The 21037-nt window shown below is 42.5% G+C and overlaps 1 protein-coding gene across 2 annotated transcripts in view; it reads left to right on the top strand.

Moving 5' to 3' along the window:
* Positions 1 to 5559: 5559 nt before the first annotated feature.
* Positions 5560 to 21037, top strand: part of USP9X (ubiquitin specific peptidase 9 X-linked) — a 68697-nt gene continuing 53219 nt past the window's right edge. The window contains exons 1-2 of one of the 2 annotated variants that reach the window (XM_083498406.1): positions 5573 to 6000; positions 6611 to 6690. The gene's annotated coding sequence lies outside the window, so the exon portion shown is untranslated. Of the gene's footprint in view, positions 6691 to 21037 lie in introns of both variants that reach the window. The other variant, XM_083498405.1, reaches the window with a different exon arrangement.

Below are 21037 nucleotides of genomic sequence, written 5' to 3' on the forward strand. Positions count from 1 at the left end.
CCAGGGAAAGGACAGTATCTGCATGGTCAAATTTTTCTTAATAGCCCAGTACTTAGTTCTCCTTAGTGCGATCTCCTGAACAGGAGAATAGGTTCAGCCTCTATTTTCCCCTGGCCTGACATCTTCCCTTAATACTCCTCAAATCAGCTAAATTCTACCGCTTTACTACATCTAGGATTATAGGGAGTCTGCACCCACCCATAAATTTGTAACAATATGTTCAAAACACAAGCTCATCTAATAGCTCTTCATACTTCATTTATATTGAAAAGTGGAAAGTTTTGTTTAGGTTTGGCACTTCCCTTGGGAGGAGTGAGGACCGAGGGTGACTTTGCAGATATCTGTTTATTTACAGTATATAAACGGAGGAAGACATTATAAGAATGCAACAGGAGGAAACAAGCAGGGACTGCTAATTCCACAACAATATTTAGTGTAGGCTAAGTATCAGCAAGAGGGATCAAGATGGATTAAAAGGTGCTTGATCCACCTGAAACAAAAATTTGATGTTTGACAAAAGCGAATTTATTCAGAAGGTGTCTTGCAATCATGAGCTGAAGGTGCCATGCGATGGTAAATGCACAAACTTCCCTGGGCAGTCTGTTTTAGCAGTTAATCATCTCCATCACTGAAACAAAGTATCTTTGTGTTTTAAATTTGTTCAGCATTACCCACAGTATGGATACTATCATTTAATCTGCAGTGTCTTGTACCTTCATTAATTTTCCATTATTATCAATCTGATTATCTCCACCAAATAACTCCCTTCTCACACTTTCCCCCTCCTCAGTCCGGATATTCTCATTTCCTCTCCTTTTTGCAGTATCCCTCATATGAGAAAATCCTGACTGTGGGAGAGGATAGTGTGGGAAGATGGTGGTTTGGAAGAGAACATCATATGGACAACAGAGGATTAGTGGAGGTGCAGGAAGCTTATTATCCACATTAAACGACAATGTGGATGAGCACAGAATGTCAGCCTCTGCAGGAGTTCCTTACTTGATCTTTGTCAACTCGTGTGTATTTGCTCTTTCTGAATTTGGGTCAGAAGCAGCAAACATCTGGTCAGCATTCCATACTTTTTGCCTCTGACATCACGTCATATGATTAGGGAGACTCTGAGTTTGTCAGACACTAATATAAAATATTTGTTCCAAGGTCCTCTAGATTCCACAGCTAGACTAGTTACTGAGTGGCAAATTACATGACAATTTGGTACTAGGGATCTGCCAGCACACATGGTGTGCCTCCTATGCACAATTATTGTAACAGGGGAAAAATGCATTTCAGATTAGAATGAGATGCATTGTATTTACTCTGGATCATACTGGACAGCAGGCAGCATTGTATAATCATCATGAAAGAACCTATTGTAAATCATATTCCTCAGGGACAAAAAATTGCTTCTAGCTGAATGTGAGGCCTCAACCATTATCTTGCATCTGCAATTTTTACTTACATTTGGTTTGGCTTTGCTCTTTACGTAAAGTAAAAATAAAAAACGTCAAAATGAGAAATATGTTGGTATGACTAAAAAATGAAGCTTGGACCAAACAGGTAAGAAGTGTCAGGCAGGCGGTTAAAAAAGGCATTTTGCTAAGCTCTACCCATGATTCAAAACAATAAAAAATAACCCAGTGCAAACACAGAGCTACTACATTCCTTGGATTTGTATTTTTAACTATAGTTGGAACATGTTCATTGAGTGTACTGGGTGGAAGGTTTGAGGCCTATTAAGTTATTCTCATGAAAGTGTTTAGTGAAAAGTGTTTTGCCCTGGAGTGTGGCATTTAAACTCTCAAACCTATTCAAGTAAATTACAGCAGGATCATAACAAATTACTCCCACTGGACAAGGAGAGGGTTGTTTATAAATCTCCTTTTGCTGGCAAAAGAGTTAATCCGGCATAGTCATTTTACACAGGGTGTAGCAATGCTTCTGTACTAGCGTATGCTACATCTGGAGATCTCCCCCATCAGCCACATAAGAAGATAGGATTCTGACTAACTTTGGCCAATCCTAACAAGGGTAAAGAAGGCCCAGCAAGGGAACATAGCTCATGGGACAATACCACATAGCATGAGGCTACATTATTCTGTATCTGTATTTATCAAATTAAGAACCTACAAGTTGGAACTTTGGCAAAAGGACCGCAATGCACAGAAACCCCATAAGGAACATCTTCTGTGCTTGCGACTGTGTAGTTAAGAGTCTTTTTTTCTGGAAGGAAGCCAGGTTCTATTCCTATTGCTTCTGCTTTTTCCCATGTGATTGCCAGCAAGTCACTCAAAAGATACATTTGGCCTTGTGAAGATCACATTTACATTTTTCATGAGTTTGAATCAAACCACCCTCTTGCTTCCGATTGCATTGCGCCTTCTCACAGAGCTACTAGCAAGTATTGTCTACTGTAAGGTTGCTACTGTAGTGCATTCTTCCTTGTTTATGTGTTCCAACTGAAATGTCCGGGGAAATCCAGACATGTGACAACCCAACTTTTGTGTCCAGATTTTCACTTTTTGAAAGATGGCAACCCTACTTTACAGACATCAACACAAATACATTGAGTGCAGAATCATCTTCACTGCTGTGGGGTCTGAGCCCTTTAGGAGAAGGCCTGTTGCCTACAGGTTCAATGTGTTGTCCTTCTATCCTCTGGACTATAGGAATCGTTGCGATTTATTATTAATTAATTACAGTGGTACCTCGGGTTACATACGCTTCAGGTTACAGACTCCGCTAACCCAGAAATAGTGCTTCAGGTTAAGAACTTTGCTTCAGGGTGAGAACAGAAATCGTGCTCCGGTGGCGCAGCGGCAGCAGGAGGCCCCATTAGCTAAAGTGGTGCTTCAGGTTAAGAACAGTTTCAGGTTAAGAACGGACCTCCGGAACGAATTAAGTACTTAACCCGAGGTACCACTGTACTAATACTACCACTACTACGAGAATGGCACCCATTGCCCTGACTTTTCCCATCAAATGAGATACTTGAAGGCTGCTACTGACTTTTTTGATGGGATTCAAGCCCCTAAGTGAAAAACCGGAGCTTGTGGCTGTGTTAACAGCTATCCTCCAAACAATGAGCCATGGAGGCTCCTGAATGAGCAATTATTTGCAGTGTGTTCATCCATCATGCACTGGAGATGCAGAATGGATGCTGTAACAACACATCATCATGGCATCCCTGTGTTTGGTGTCTTCCATGCATAGATACTACAGTGGTACCTCGCAAGACGAATGCCTCACAAGACAAAAAACTCGCTAGACGAAAGGGTTTTTTGTTTTTTGAGCTGCTTCGCAAGACGATTTTCCCTATGGGCTTGCTTCGTAAGACGGAAACATCTTGCAAGTTTGTTTCCTTTTTCTTAACACCGTTAATACAGTTGCGACTTGACTTCGAGGAGCAACTCATAGAACGCGGTGTGGTAGCCTTTTTTGAGGTTTTAAAAGACTTTGGTGATTTTTGAAGCTTTTCCAAAACTTTCCCGACACCGTGCTTCGCAAGACGAAAAAAATCGCAAGACGACAAAACTCGCAGAACAAATTAATTTCGTCTTGCGAGGCACCACTGTATTTGGTAGTCATCAGTGATTGGTGGGTGATGTTGGACTTGTGGAGGCTGTGGGGACTGCCTGTTAATGTTGCTAATTTATCTCATTTCTTTTGGTATTGTTTTTCTTTCTACTTTGCTGCTGGGAGTGTAGGGTTGTGACTATTTTATGACATAATTACACCAGACTAGCTAGTGGTGCTGTGGCTGCTGGCAGTGGCATTGCGTTCCTTTTTTTGCCACCCAGGGTCAACAGAACCCACTGCACCAGTCTAGCCCTCGCCAGGTATTAAAACTCATGAATGTGGGGAAATAAAGCAAAAAAGCTGTTTCACATAGGATGCTATAAAAATCACAAAGGCCATGGCCTAACACAATTCATAATGCTTTTTCTCACTAGTTTCAACGAAATTAAATATGCTTGAATTATTGCTGTATTGTGACCAATTAAAAAATGATTATATACTGTATAGCAAAATCCTTAATTAGAGCCAGTGTGAAACCTGTAGGCTTCCAGATATTGTTGCACTGCAACTCCCATCAGCCCTAGCTATCATGGCCAACAGTTAGGGATATAAGTTGAGAGTCCAATGACATTTGGAGGGCTACAGGTTCTCTAGGCCTGCCCTCACCTGTCCTGCTCTAAGTCATGAACCTTCCACTGCCAATCTTTTGTTGCAAAACAAATCCTTAGGTGGGAGGAGAGGGAAGACATTGAAACAAGATTTTGAGCTATATATATAAAGGTAAAGGTAAAGGGATCCCTGACCATTAGGTCCAGTCGTGACCGACTCTGGGGTTGCAGCGCTCATCTCACTTTATTGGCCAAGGGAGCCAGTGTACAGCTTCCGGGTCATGTGGCCAGCATGACTAAGCCGCTTCTGGCAAACCAGAGCAGCGCACAGAAACGCCGTTTACCTTCCCGCCGGAGCGGTCCGACCTTCTAATCAGCAAGTCCTAGGCTCTGTGGTTTAACCCACAGCGCCACCCGCGTCCCACTGCTATATATATATATCTATATATATATATAAAATCAAATGGGGTATTCCTGCTGGTGGGACTCTACCCTCCGGCAGACACAGGGGAGTATGGACTCCAAGTGCAATTCTTAGCAGGCACTTCTTGCTTGCAGTTATTGATTCACATCTTACTATGGTTTAGGTATTAGTCTGAAAAAGTTATTCCAGCTTCTGTTTACTTGAATATTAAATAAAATCACTGAATGGAATCCCTGCACGTGCATTCCAACTAGCAAGATGTTTTTAATTCCAACTCATGTCCAGGAAGATAACAAAATAACATCATAAACTACAGAATAAAAATATGACAGAAAGCGCAATGGGTGTGAGGTAAAGCCAAAACAGTAAGGTTAGCAATGAAACGTGAGCCACTATATGTAACATATTTTTGCCAGGTCTAAGAACGTAAGGAGTCTGTGAAATTTAAAAGTGTTGGGTACAAATGTAATCAGGAGACGTTTATGCATCTTGCCAAGATGAGGCAGACGTCCCACTGCTTATTATTATTTTAAAATAATAGTAACAAAGAGGGACGAGTCCTCTCAATCTGGCAGAACACAGAAACAGCACTCCTCTCGGCTCCTTTACACCCAGCACTACTTCTGCTCTCTTCAGAGCTGTTTCCGGTGGTTTTGTCCAGACGACGGAGATGTGCAGAATAATTTCCTCTGGCGGTGATGATGATGATGCGCAACGCCTGTCTCTCCAGCCCGCGCAGTGAGAGGACGCTCCAGCCGATAACGCCCCGAGGCCTTTAAAGGGCTCTTGCTCAGTTTCCCCAGGTTTGCAGCCGCTGTAACTGAATCCCATTTCCCCCTCTCTTCAGCAGCCCGGCCGGAGCTTCTCTTCTCTTTCTTTCTCCCTCTTTCTCTTGCCGCCCCACCCACGCGTCAGCCTTTGGCTGGCCCCTGGGACGGAGGGGAAGGGGAGGGGAGAGGAAGGGGAGGGTCAATTCTGTTTCTTCCTCCCCCCCTCCAAGCACGAAAAGGTGACGTCATTATCCGGGCTCTCCGCGGCGGCGCTCTTCGCACCGCGGGTCACAATGGAGCCAAAACCGAGCCCAACCGAAATGAAACGGCCGTGCTAGTTGCCCCCGCCTCAGTGAGCGCGGCCTGGCCCAGCTTAAGCCAGGCCCCGCTCGGCCGCCGTCAGCGCCCGGCCCTCACCGACGCGGGCGCCGCTCCGCCCCCTCCCCCCCACCAGGGAGAAAGCCCCCCCCTCACACACATCGCCCCCTCAGCAGCAGCGACCGCCGTCCCCGCTGCTCTCCGCCCATACAAGGCAAGGCGTAAACTGGTGCCTGCTCAGCCTCGGGAACACGGAAGGGGGGCAAGTGGGAGTGACGGACTGCCTGACACGCAGGAAAGGGAGGGGGTCACGCTCGCCGCCGCGGACGCTGTTTGGGTGGCGGGGCCGGCGCCGCTGCGTTGAGTCGGAGTCTGCGCCGCCGCTGCTGCTGCTGGCCGAACCCTGCTAGAGCCGCCATATTGCCCGGGACACAGACACACCGTCTCCGCCGCGCCTGTGCCTCGCGTCGCCGCTGCTCTCCGCCCCCTCCTCTTCCGCAGCCGGGCTCTCCTCCGTTGCCTCGCCGAAGAGAGGAGCCCCGTCTCGTCGCCCCCTCCCCGCTCCTCCTGCTCCCCTGCCCTCCTCCGAGGCACTAGGCGCATATCGGCTCCTCCGGACTGGGAGCGACGGAGCCCCGCAGGCCCAGCCCAGCCGGAGCTTCCTGGCCGAGGCAGAGCGCAGCGGGCTCGGGCCTTGCCTCTGGGCGCCCAGCACTGCGGCCGTCGCCGGGAAGCGGCGGCCCCACCGAACAGCTGGTGACGCAAAACTAAAAGGGAAGAGAAAGGAGACTCGGCCCGGGTCGCGGCGTGTCGGGCGGCTCCCTGGGAGCAGTAGTAACGGCAGCGACTCGACTCCTGCCCGGCATGAGACACAGCCCCGCTGGTTGCTGCGGCTGCAGCCGCCTGGGATGAGAAACTCTTCAGCCACACCCGCTGCAGCCTCCTCCTCCTCCTCTCATCGCCAGCAGAGCCAGCGGCGGCGGCGCCCGGGAGCGGAGCGGGCCTCGGCACTAGCGCGAGGAGCAGCAGCGGAAACAGGGGACGCTGTGTGGGGGTGAGCGAGCTGGGGAAGGCGCTGGGGCTGCCATGGCCGGCGGCGGGGTGGGGGGCTGGGAGGAAGGGGGGCCACGCTGTGGGGAAAACAAGGGGGCTGAACCTCCGGGGTGGGGGCGCCTCGCTGTGTGTGTCAGCGTGTCTGGGGGGGTTGGGAAATGCCTGCCCGTGCGTGTGTCGGTGTGTTTTGGAGTGAGAAGGGAAAATGGCTGACGACTCCTCATTCTCTCTGCCCGGCCTGTCCTGGGCCTTGCGGGAGAATGGGGCGCGCACGCCCGGTATCCGCAGTCCCTGGGAGGGGGAAACACGGCCCCGCAGAGCTGGCCGGCTTCTCGCCTGACCCCCTTTCTCAAGTAGCCGGGGGAACGGGGCGAAGGAGGGACGGCGGAGGGAAGGGGCTCCCGGCACGGCTTCGCCCGGCGTTTAGTTCCTTTTGAGTCTCGTTTCACTTCACGCCAAACGCCATTACTGAGGTGGAGTGATTGGAATCGTGTAGGCCTGGGCTACGCCAGGAAATAAGGCCCTGCTCAAGCTCTTTCTTTCTAAATCCTGTCTCAAACCGCCAGGCCCAGCGCATTCGCATTCCTTGTAAACATTATTGTCATGGGCGCAGGTGGGCTGTGTCATGGCTGCACTCCTGGTTTCCAGTAAGGCCGTCGTGTTGCCGGATAAGCCCTCAGAATTCAACACCCTTTCTCCGTTAGGTTCCAGAAGATTATATTCTGGTTCTTTGTGTAGTCCTGGTGGTTTATAACTCCTTACATTTTAGTTATTGTGCAAAGTATGCGTTATAATTCACATTATCTTGTTTGTCCTTTTTTTAAAGACCTTTTTCTAAACTCGGGAACATATCTCCTAGATACGTTGTATGAATAATCGACATAGTGCCTTTTTGAACACAGGCTTGCTTTGTGAGATGCTTAAGCATTTTTAGGCTGCAATTTTACCTTGATATAATTAGCATCTGGGCTCCAATTGATTTTAATGGAGAGGTGTGCAGTCACAGCAAATTTACTTGATGAATTTAGTTTTAATGTTATTGGGGTAGTTATTTTCAGACCATGTACAAAATGTGTCCTAATGTACATAGAAAAGGGACTGGAGAGTTACAAATCTATATACAATTGTGACTTAAGCCCCATTGAATTCAGTGGGACTTCTGAATAAGCATGCAGAGGATTGGGTGACATATGCAGTAAAGAATCCAAGGGGTCATGAAGAGTCGGACATGACTAAACAACAACAAAGGATTTTCAAGACACCTCAAACTTGACTCGCACAACAGTCCTATGCATGCTTCCTTAGAAGCAAGCCTTACTGAGTTCAGTGGCACCTACTCCCAGGTAACTGCTTAGGATTGCAGTCTTAAAAGACATGCAGTAGTGTGCTGTTCTTTCAGCATCCTAATTTTGCACCGTATATTTAACATATGATGTTGATACAAATAATATTTGAATGGACTTCAACACAGACTTAAAAGTGGGGGGGGGGGGTTCAATACAGTTGTCACTACTGTGTGAAGACATGGCCCCAATATCATTTAAGTTCATCAGGTTTTTGTATGAATTGTGCTTCAACTTATGCTTGCAAATGTCTTCTAATTATGTTGTATTTAGCTTTTATCATTTATAGCTAAGAAGAAATGTTTGGAAGAATGGGTTTTAAGTGAGTTCTGGACTTAGAGTTTTAATAATATGTACATCACTTCAGGAAATTGTGGATAAAACTTAGAAAATGCAGATTTTATTTGGTTGATTTGCACAAAAGTCACAGGGTGGTTTACAAGAAAGGAGATAGATAAAAAACACAAAATCCATAAACATTACACAGTCCTTTTAAAACATAAGGAATCACTGAATAACAATTACTAATAGCAGCAATCAGCTTTAATAATTTCTGAAGTTATTTATGAAATGCTTTCTCATTCTGCTCTTTGAAATCTCCTAAAGTGGTTAAGAAAATTATTTTGAAAATTAGGTTCAACTAGGTATTAGAATATGAAAAAATATTTTCCATCACATCTGGAGCTAAAGGTGACATATAACTGAAATTTATGAATTGTTTTGAACAAAATTATATTACTATAATGTGGAATAAGTTGCAAGATAATTTTTTCATGTGTTGATTGAAAAAATTACTCACACTTACCCTAAACATTTTTACTTGGAAGCAAATGCCATTGATTTTGAATTGAGACTTCCAACTTAAAGTGCTACACATACTTCTTTGGATGTATATCCATTTAAAATCAATTGATGTTTCTTCCAAATAATGTTTTGGCTGTACTATAAAAGCATACTTAAAAGATTGCAATAAGTTCCTTCATCTTTTAAACTTACTTGGTTCCCCCCCTATGCTTTTCATAAATAGGTTTTAAGGCAGAAACATACAAATACCTTCTGTGTTACTCTTTGTCTTTGCTTCACTTGCAGCCTGTTCAATGTCTCTCTGAATTTACCCTTCTAATAATGTTTTCCTATTACAGAGGGCCAGCATCTTAGAGGACCAGTCATGGGAAAACAACTAAATTCTTTGCTTGTAGGAGCATAATCATAAACATTATGATATATTCACATTACAATGTCACCTTTATCTGCTTTGAGTACTTCATTGTGAAATGAAAAGATGGGATACATTTCCTTGGGGAAATAATAGGATCCTATATTATCATGACTCATAGTTGTTTCAAAATGCTGGAATTGTTACAAGATCAATATTATAAATGCTAGTATCTGGAGTAAGAAATAGCTATCTGTGATAATAGTCAAGAATATGCACTCTTTTGTGGGATGGTAGTAGGTTTCATAACAGTTTCTGAAGAGTAACAGGTCGTTTATTGACTAGGTAGGACAAAAGTCATTTAAGACATCTGGTAACACTTTAGTGAAAAGGTTTTCTAAAGTGACATTTTTAAAGCTATTATTGAAATGGCTGTTTAAAGTATCATGTCTTGAATATTTGTTCTCTTATATTGACTTTCAAAGAAGTTGAAAACTTTGGTATTTTTGTTGTAAACCTAGTATATACAACTTTTACAGGGAATACTTGCGGTTTTGTTCTCATTTGTATTTTTATGTCTTTAGAACTCTTGTTTGTCAAGCTGGTCAATTGTTATGTTCCAGCAGGAAGTATGTGTCTATGAAATTTCAGTGTATTTTTAAATTTTCTTCTTTTTATTAAGAAAAGCATACCTGAGAGAGAACTTACATACAAGTTTAACTATTCAAATATTTTGTCTTTTATTATTTTCAATGTATGCTCAGCTTGCATGCTTACAGTTCCAAGTCCAGTTGAGGTCAGTGGGACTCTGCTTGCCTAATTAACACGTGGATCCAAAATATACTTGGAAGCAAGTCTTTAAATTTAATGAAGCTTACTTTCAAGTATATGAATTTAATACTGCAGTTTAAGCAGGATGTCAGTATGTGCATTAGATAGGTCTTGGGGCAAGAGAACAGAAAATAACATGGTTCCCCCGCCAAGTAGGTTGGGTTGCTTTGTCATGAGATTGGGATAAAAAAGTGTCTCCTTAGAAATAGGGTCACTTACCATTTTGTAAAAATGCTGAAAATTGTAAAGTGTAGAAGTTAAAACGTTTAACTACAATAATACTGCTACCATAGTCCAACACTTGGACTATCAAACAACGTCAAGTTGTTTACATCCTGTGGCTTATGCTGCTTTTTCTGTATTCTTTTTTTTAACCAACCCAGTTCTATAGCTTTTCTGCAAAGGGTGGTTGATTCACAAGTATTCGTGTTGATGCAAACTGATTGCTGTCCTGTGCCCTTCTGCAGTCTGATGTTTACTCTATTTGTCTTTTGTCCAGTATGCAGTCTGCTTGTAGTTCTTTATCTACTTTTACATTGCGATTTGTAGTTATAGGAGTGTCAGTAAATGGTATCATATTGTTATTTTGTGTGCCTATGTTCTATTGGAGCTGTTACATTTATGGGCCTTGGCAGTTGGTGTTAATATTTATTTCCATTACAGCTGTGATTGTGTCTTTATATCACTGAAAGAGGGGGAAATGAAGGTTTTCGTGCACATATGGTAATGCTAATTACCCTTACTTTCATGATCTTCTGCCATCACCCCACTCTGACAGCCTTTCTGCAGAGCCTTTCATGACTGAATTACAGTGATGTCATTACACAAGAAGTTACTGCACCTGTGCAATGGGCACTTTTCTGCACTGGTAACAAGACTTCTGCCAATTCAGAAATGATATGTATGAATTTATTTTCCTTAACTTAAAACATTTTTGTATGTGCATACATTCTGTAGCCGTTCATCTAAAATCCAAAATACATTCATTTCTTGGAAAGAACTTGTGCAAGAACTGTGCATTTTAAATACCAGCTAGTTCCCTTAAAATCTTAGTTGTGATGAAATTTCTCCCCAATTTCTTCATTTGCAATATTGCATGCTTTTGTTTGGATTTCTAGCCTTTCATGTCCTGCAGTCATAGCAGGCAAGTTACCTGGTGCAAACAATGCTAAGATTTATTTCCCCTTTGTGGGGGCTTGATGAAAAGGTCTTGTTACATTTGCCGCTCTGGCTGAATGGGTAACAGTGCAGGCCTTTTTACAATTCTTTGTAGCATCACTTGCCTTCTTGAGTGATAGTAAATTGATGAAGTAAAGTACTAAGTGCTCCATTCTTTGGATGAATTAATGTATTGAGAATGTCTTGTGTGTGGATATTCTTGCCTCAACATAAAAAATGACGCTACTATAACTTAAATGTACTTTCTAAGCCTACAAATGCATGTTTCTGTGGTTCCAGTTCTTGCCTGGTCCTAAGTTCTAGATATTTGATAAAACTTCATGAAATATTAACAAACTAATCCTATCCACTTGTGGGTTTAACTTGGTCGCTGCAACAAGTACTTTAAATATTTTGCTAGCTAAATTCTCAGAAGCCCTTGTAAATATGTCCTATCCACTGTATTGTGGATGGTATACTGGCAGCCCCCCCCATTCAATATGTGTGTGACAGTGTATACGGCTATACGCTCATCTGCCGAACCTTGAAGTGACCTGGAAACTTCAAAAAGATGTCACTAAAAGGCCCAAATGAGTGTTTGCAGGCTTTTAAAATAGGTTTCAATTATACACAATTTCACTGATATGCACAGTGCCTCGGAATGTTACTGCCATGTAAATGGGAGTCTGCCTGTATCTAAAGTCAGACTGGTTGTGGGATGATCAAACAGTATACTGCTCTGACTCTTCTCCCTTCCCTTAGTGCTCTGCCAAAGTGTAGAGGACTTGGGGCAGGGAAAAGTTTGGTGGTTAGTGCAAATAATGGCTGGATCCTAATCCAGAGTTTGTGAACTGTTACCATACAAGCCCCTGGAATTACTTTTCCTTTTGTAAAGGAATATCTGATGGGTCAGAAGTCATTCAACACTGGTTTGGGCCAGTAGCTGCAGCTCTGCAAATGATTTGCTTGGAAAATAGCACTGCTGAGGCCAAAAGTAAAGTATAAAAGAGTTGTAGACTGCTTTGATTGGCAAGCACAGCTTTCCATTTTGTGCTTGGAAAGTCACTGCTGGCTCAGAACTAGTAGCTCACATACTACTTGTTGCTTGGGTTGTGTTGTTTCTGAAACAAGTTAACTATTGGTTGAACTTAGAACTGCAATCTAACATTTTATATTTTTCAGTATGGAACTTGTTGCCCCACTCTAATCAATCAACCAATTATCCTTTTACCAAGGGGCTTGCAGTGACATGGAGGAAAGAGGGAACAGAGATGGATAAGCAAGGGTAAAAACACGTGAATTATTCAGTTACAGGTATCACCCCCACTTAGATGGGGTTTATGTTCCAGGCCCCCATGCTCATAACAGAAAATGGGGACCACCCTCTAAACACCCTTTAAATGCCCTCTCTGCTGCGCTCTCTTCAATCCATATCAAAAGTACTGTATCTAAAAATATCCACAACTAGAATTGAAGCTTGGAGGCCGGAGGACTTGCAGAAAAGTGGCTGCTGCTACTGCACACACTAGCTGTTAGACTGAGAGGCTGAGCATCCTAAGCAAAGCCCCACTGTGCCTGTAGTCTTTTTGGGGCTTCCTCACTTTACATCCTCTTTGGGACCTGGGGAGGGTCTCTTCTCCAGCTCTCTCCTGACATTTCCAGGTTTATTTATTTCCTAGTACTTTGTGTATACATGGTAGTGTGTGAGTCAATCACGTGTAAATGGGGCGATTCCTGTATGTGTACTTTGGTTTCATTATAATAGGGACTAGGTTGGTTATCTTTGTTACCTATGGTTTCTAGCTATTGGGTATGAAGCTACTAGAAGTGTACATGGCATTCAGTATATGGTTTCTTGTATGTCTCATGATGGAAATGAACAGTGCCAGATATATGTTCAAAGCAGTTCAAGAAAGTGTACCAGAAACATTACAAGAAGCAGGCTTTGTGTCCATGACTAAGAATCATTGGTTGTAAACCAGAGTGGGGAAGGGAGGAGGGTAGCAGTTGTCTGGCTTGAGGGCTAATCAGATTCTAGAAAGAGAAGGACCAACAGGTCATCTGAAACAGCAGTAGTGTGTTTAATAGATGTTGTGGACAGAGGAATAAGTTCTGCCAGGAGGGCAGTTGCATGCAATGAAATAGACATATGGCTCTTCCATTTTGGAAGTTTGCGATTATGTTGGTTAATTATCGATCCCTAATATTTACCTGTTTGAGGTAAATACTGTAAGTTGAGCTTGTGCCACCATTCAGTAACCCGAAGGTAAGCATGCAGTGAAGCATTAAAGGTACAGTCAACAACCATTTCTCGTGGGGGTTCCATTCCCAGCCCCTATGTGCCTCAGCAGTGTGTATAAGCGCGTCCTACCCCACCCTTTTAGTGACTTGTGGGGTAGGATGTCATGCATCTTTTGGACATGCGCTACTCAATCAGTGCCAGTACAGAAGAAACTGAGGCAATGTCTAGTAATGAGGGAGTCAGTTATACTTGACTTGATCGTAACCAATAGGGAAGAGTTGGTTAATGAAAAGTGACCTTGTAATGTAGAATTTCATGAAATTATTTAAAGCCAAAAGTGAGCATCCTCGGGTATCTTTGGATTATAGGAAAACAAATTTCAATAAGTTCAAGAAAATGCTAGGTAGGAGCAGTGTTCAAAATTCCCCAGGTGCGTTTCACTACTAGTGCTGGTCCAGTTGTGACTACCTGGAGATTTCTGGGTGCCAGGTTGGTGACCACAGTTTAAAAACCTCTGCCTTAGTCTATAGTTAATTCTTTTTCCACTGTGTGTTTCTCCTTATTGCATACTAGGACAAGTAAGAGCAAGCTACAGTCAAGTAGTATAGTTGAGATCCTAGAATGGTAGCACTGGAAGGGATCCCAAGGGTCATCTAGTCAAACCCCCGACAAATAGATATTCTGTTGTGGCAACCATAACCTAGGTTTAAGGTGCCATTTGGTGCCTAGCTTATATATCTGAGTTTCTAACACTGGGTAGAATTCCATGGCTGGATATGCCAATGGGGAAAGCAGACTAATGTGGGTAAGAATTCCTGAAGATGGGGTCACTAACACAGTGTTTCCCAACCGGTGTTCCGCGGCACACTACTGTGCCGTGAGACATTGGCTGGTGTGCCGTGGGAGGGAGGCGGGCGAGTCGGGCGGTGAGAGGCGGCGGCGGCGAGGATCCGCGTCGAGCCGGGGGCGGCTCCGCGGTGGTGGTGCCGAGCGGCGGGGCAGCGCGTGCAAAAGGGAGGAGCGCGAGACAGCGGAGGAGGAGGAGGCCGGCATGTCCGGGCAGCAGCAGCAACAACAGCAGCAGCAACTCCCGGCGACGGCTCCTCAAGCCCCGCTGCCGCCCCCTCCTCCGCCCGCCACCACCACAACAGCCGCCGCCGCCTCAGTTGCCGCCGTCCCTCAGTCCCTCGCTCTGCTGCCTCCTCCCACCCCCAAAGCTTGGAGGTTCCCCGGCAAGGGGGAGGGAAAAAACTTTCACTTTCGTGCGTCCCTCCCGGCGTGACGCTGCGCGCTGACGTCACGGGGCGGGGCTTTAATGGTGGTGTGCCGCGAGATTTTTTTTCAGTAAACAGGTGTGCCGTTGCCCAAAAAAGTTTGGGAAACACTGCACTAACAGCACAATTGCAAACAATTCCGGGGGGGGGGGGGAGAGAAGAGAAATGAGAGAGATGTTAAGGAACTAGTGTAGCTGGAAGAAAGGGTTAGGAAGGAGCTGAAGATAAAAGGGACATATACAAAGAAGTGGAAGGAAGGGTAAGCAAGGGTGAGTACAAATAAGTGGCCCAAAGTTGTAGGGGTGGTGTCAAGAAAACTAAAGCTTGAAATAAGCTGGTGCTTTTGGGGAATGCTAAAAGAACAAAAACAACTTTTAAAGGTATATTCAAAGGAAGAGGAGAGAAATTATAGAACAACAGCTCAGTAAGGATGATGAATGGCTGACAAGGAAAATGTGAATCTGCTGAACTCCCCCCCCCCCCAGTTTTCTTCCAAAAGGGGAACTGTGAGCAACTTGTTTTGAGTGGGGTGTTTGAGGGCTCTGGAGCAATAGTAAACATCTCAGAAGATGGGGGGGGGGGAGTGGAGGATCAAAATGACCTTTATAGCATGAAAAACTGGGCCAAACCTAAGAAAAATGAAATTCAACAGAAACAAATGCAAAGTTATGGCTGTAGGCCAACTCTCCCCCCCCCCCCCCCGCGATTTACAGGTATAGCAATAAAGTGTTTTATGGGTTAGCAATTGGGCATGTGAAAATGTAGTTGGTTTCTGACTAAAATTTAGTCAGTATCATGATGCAGCTGCAAGAAAGGTTGATGTAGTTTGGGGCATTTATAGAATCATAGTCAACAGAAAGTTTCCATGTCAACAGAAATACTAATTTCCATTTTATTTTGCACTAGTCAGCCTTCATCTGGTACATTGTGACCAACCCTGGGTGACTTAATTTAAGAATGATCTAGGCAAATTTAAATGGGTTCAAAAGAGAGCAGTGAAAGATAGTGGTATGGAAAACAGTCCTTATAAGAAAAGTTTAAGGAAGTGGATATTTTCAGCCTGGAGGAGAGAATATTGAGAAGAGGAAATGATAGTATGCTTTAACTTTCTGAAGGCTGTCTGATAGAAAATGGTGAATACGTACAGTACTTGTTTTCTGGTGCCCCGGAAGGCAGGACTCTATAACTAATGGGCATAAATCCCAGGAGAGTTGATACTGATTGAGGAAAGATTACATGGTAGTTCAACAGCAACGCCCCTAAATCCATACTACAATGTTAATAAATGCTTATTGTGGGAAGGCTAATCTCAAGTTTGGGGATAGCAGAGTATCCTGCTGCTCCAAAGTTTAGAGAAAGAACATCCGATTCCTTTTCTCCTTGAGAGAGGGAGGGCTTATGTTGTAAGTTTTATTTTAAAAACTTCTTTTACAATATTTGTATACGTTTCAACCAAAATGGTTCTAAAAGTTCACAATAATATCTAGGCTTATTTGCGTTGAAGATTGCCATCACAATGATGTTTGTGGTACAGTGTTGGAGAATATACTTTATGAAATTCAGCAGGATAACATTCAAAAGCCCTTACGTTTGTTCTCAATATTCAGGAAGAAATTGGGGCAGTAATTTGTGTGCTGATAGGCATCTTTGCCAGAGAACCAGGTGGCTTGGGTATTTGTAGAAAAATATTCTGAGTGACTTCTCCTATGCTGAGATGGGTGCTGTTGGTTTAAAGGCAGTAGAGAAGTTTCTCACATTTGCTAACTGGAAGAGTGGTGGAGACTAGAGAAAATAATGAGTTTGAGAGGTGTCACATGTGGTCCTAACTTTGGAAAATAAGTGTTTGTCCAGTTTCAGTCAAATTCTTGGTAGCTTACAATAGAAGCATTGATAATACGGCCACAAATATAATAAAAGCAATACTTTCAGCCATCCTTAACATTTCTGGCGACGCAACCTCAGAGTCTTTAACTGTTAGGCCAATAAAAATCTTAAATATAATAAATTAGCTGTGCTTTTTTAAAAAACAAATGGTTGGGGAGTTCCAAAATTGTCCGGGTCACCATGAATAATGTGCAGAATTTGTTAAGTAGGAGCTTGCCCCTGACATCTTGTAAGGTGGATAGGGAGTTAACTTGCCAATGATCTATGGTAGTAATAAACATTGCACATGAACAGATTAATAACTTTATGAGAATTCACACATTCAGCCAGTGTTAGAAACAGAGATATGAAAGCTAGGGGCTAAAGGCACCTTAAGCACAATGGAACGTCTAGGTGTGATTCTTTATAACAAGAATACAAAGCTGAAAATGAATGAACTGCAACTAAAATATTATGTTCATTTTTACATGGTCTAGTCCTTCACCTGTCCACCCCCCTAATATTCTTAAGAGGGTCTCTTCTCCCGTCTTCAGAGTGTAGCTGGAGGTGGGGAGGCAGACAAAGGTCCTCTTTTCCTTCCACTCTGCAGTTTTAATCTGGAATCTTAGGCGTAGTACTGCGCCCAGAGCTCAGAAACTGTTTTCACTAATGAAATTCTCTGTTGCAAAATGTGCCTAGAACTATGGGAGTTTCGAACACTGCATTCAGCATGTGTTTTATTTATGTTTGCATTCAAATAAAATCTTTTGTTTGCATGGCAATGGAAAACTTCAAATAATCTACAGCTTTTGTTAATGTGTAGTGTTAATGTGGTAACTTGTACTTCCTAACAGTGTAATTTTTGCAGTGTTAAAGGTTTTTATGAATTAATGAACAAATCTGTTATATTAAAGGAAGCCAAATTTTTATAGAGTTATTTGCCTTTCAAATTTTTGTATTTCTGTCCTTTCTGCTTTATGGTAGGGCAGAGGTAGCTAATGTACCTGGACCCTTTTGTTTTACTAAGCTACTCTGATACATAACCAAAATGCACTGAGGGAGTTATAGCCTGCAGCTGCGTTTGAAACTCCCATTTCTCTAGATGTGTTTTGTGACAAGGAATTTCATTTGCGCTATGATTTCATGTTAAAACTGCAGAAGGGTGGGCAGGGGAAGCATGGCTTTGATTTTTGCAGTCCTCAGATGAGGACTAAATCATGTGAAAAATGAATATAAGATTTTATCTGCAGTTCATTCATTAAAAGTGCACCTAAACATTCTATTGTTGCGCCCATAACCTAAGTTTAAGGTGCCATTTAGCTCTTAGCTTTCATATCTCAGTTGCTAACACTGGCCTGCATTAGTGTGGGGCAGCAAGACTTGTGTCCTAATATTCAGAAGTCTTCAGAATGGTCCAGAAAACACAGTGCAAAGTACCCTGAGTTGTGACCTGCACATGGATATGGTGAATTGATACTGCTCAGTGTTCAGTAAGTAGCTAGACAAGAATTGAAGGCTTATTTCCATTATATGTAATGTGTAATTTCTTCTATGAAACAGTAAACTTTCTACATCTTGGCAAAATATTAACTCACAGTAAGTAGAAATAGTGGTTTTAAACTAACTTGCTAACAGTGATGCAAAAGCCATGCAACATGTCAGAACACAATGAATGATCTATTCTTAGTGACCCCAATTTGTCTTCTTGCTGTAGAAATTTCCATAACATGGAAGCTGTGTTACCACTTTTTAGGATTTAAGATTAATATTTAATTGTATTTACTTTTAGTGTGCAAACACTAAAATACTGCAGTATGTTACCATTAGAAATGCCTGAAATTCAGCCTCAAGCTTTGGAAAATTAAAATCACATATTCCATTACATTCTGCTATCTTTCTTGAAATTTTCAATAAAGTAGCTCTCAGGGCACTTTCCTTGAATGATTGTTTGCTCAAACAATTGGTTGATTACCAAATGTTAACGTAAAGAGTGCAAAAGAGTTAGATTAAATTTAAATATTTAAAAGAGTTAAATTAGGTTTTAATATTGCACATCTGGAGATTTTCCTTGTGAATGCCTTCTGTATTCATTGGCATTGTGTCAGCTTTAATGATACAGACAACAGTTTGATTTTTCAGAAACTGTATAATTTGTACTTTCATAATTTTTTTTTTGATAGAAAATGAAATATGCTGTTTGATAGCCCAGACATGTTCGTATTGAGAGTATATGTTTTTGGAGAGCTGACATTCTGAAAGAACATCTGTTTCTTGTCTCTATACATGAGAAAGTTTGGACAACTTTACATAAATCTATTTGCTGCTTTATGCAGAGAGTTAGTGATAGTACCTATAAATTACAGTGCTGCAACTCTGCTGATATGTACTTGTCAAGGAATAAATACAGTGGGTTGTATCCAACATTATGGGAATGGAAGTCTTACTGTACAATGGGGCTTTTCGACTCCTCATTTCGACTCCCAACACCCCACACTCCTCAAAAAGCCTCTACAGAGTATTGGGGGAACCTCTGACCTTGTGTATGTATTGCAAAAGAAATGGGAAAACAACAGCTTGCTTTGGGAGAGGCTTTCTGCAGGGTACGGGGAGTTGGAAAGCCCTAAAACACAACTTACCGTATTTTTCGCTCTATAACACGCACCCGACCATAACACGCATGTAGTTTTTAGAGGAGGAAAATCCGTAGGCATGCCACCCGTAGGCATTCCCTCCATAACACGCACAGACATTTCCCCTTACTTTTTAGGAGGAAAAAAGTGAGTGTTATGGGGCAAAAAATACGGCACTTTAATGTTACATACAACCATTCTTTTTGATGCTGACAGCAGTAGTATAAAGACGACATGGATTTATTTGAAACTCCTTTTTGATATGAAAGGTCACTTCCCAGAATTTAATTATTGAACTGGCAGTACTCTATTAATTTGAAGTTTGTGAGATGTTTTAGGATTTCAGGAATGCTTGGGGTATTTTCTGGTTTATTTGCCTAGAAAAACCAAGTGGCATTGCTAAAGCATCAGTAACATTGTGTCTAAACCGTGTCCAGTAAGGACTTAGGATATTTTCGTGACAGTCTCTCCCAAAACACCTAAATAATCTTCCATACATATGTGCTGCTGCTGCTTTTTCTTTTTACTGACCAGAATACCCTATGCAAACCTAATGAAATATTTATATAATGGTATGTTTATTTAAAACAGATTTAGTCAGATAGTTTTTCATATCAGTGGTTGCAGACTTGCTATGTCTGTCAATGGATTTTTTGTGATTAATTTTAATGGAAAGTGGATTGTATCTGAGTTTGATGAGGCAATAATCAGGTATTCAAAATACTTTATTAGTTTGGGTGGAAGGTGGTGTTGCATGCACTAGGCCTCTTAAAAAGTTTATGAAGACTTTATGAATTCTGAAAAGTCAATCAAAGGTATGTGGTTGGATTTCAGCTGTTTGGCTTGTCTTGAGTTTTAGAGCAATCAGTTTGGGAAAACACTGTCTATGCAGAATTTATTTTGGAGCAAAACATTCCTTCTATCTATGTATACCAAGACCATTGTTGTAGCAATAATTTGTATATGAGAGAAATGCAGTGGGCTTGGATCCAGAGTTTGTGCACCTCTGGATTGATGCCCCTAACTTTTAAAAATAAGCAAATAGGGAATTAAACAATGTGTGCTAAGTTAAAATTGCTTGAGATGTGAATTTTGCTTGAGATGTGAATCAGCTGTGTGGCTGACATTAGCTCACTCTACACCAGTGGTGGCCAGACTTGGCCCTCAAGCTGTTTTGGGACTACTATTCCCATCATCCCTGACCACTGGTCCTGTTAGCTAGGGATGATGGGAGTTGTAGTCCAAAAACAAATGGAGGGCCAAGTTTGGCCACTATTGCTCTACACTATTACTACTAGCCATATATTGTCTAAGTAATTGCCTTGAAAGCTCACTGGGTAAGATTCAACGAATGGCTAAGGAGATCCATACACCCTCTCACTATATATAAGGATCTGGTGACTTCTGTTTCAGTGTAACTGAAGAAGTGTGCATGCACATGAAAGCTCATACCAATAACTAACTTAGTTGGTCTCTAAGGTGCTACTGGAAGGATTTTCAAAAAATTAATAATTTATCTTTATTTTTTAAATTTTGTTTTGACTATGGCAAACCAGCATGGCTGCCTACCTGTAATGAGATCCATTCAGTCAGTGCAAGCATTTCTGCTTGCCTGATAGAATGATTACCCTCCTCCATCCTGCACAGTTCTCCCAAGAGGGTTATTCCAGAGCAGATTTGGGAGCTGGGGAAAGGGGGAAGCCACATTGCTTTAGCAAGAGTCCTTGCACTGGGTTCTACTAGTGGAATGAAGTAGTCGAAACTGGGCCTGTGTAAATAAAAGAGATTGCATAACTAAATCACTTCTTTGTTTAACCCATTTCCCAAGACTGACACAGGAATCACTCTAAA

The sequence above is a fragment of the Podarcis liolepis genome (genome assembly GCF_965112155.1).
Source record: "Podarcis liolepis genome assembly, chromosome: 4".
Classification (NCBI taxonomy): Eukaryota; Metazoa; Chordata; class Lepidosauria; order Squamata; family Lacertidae; genus Podarcis; species Podarcis liolepis.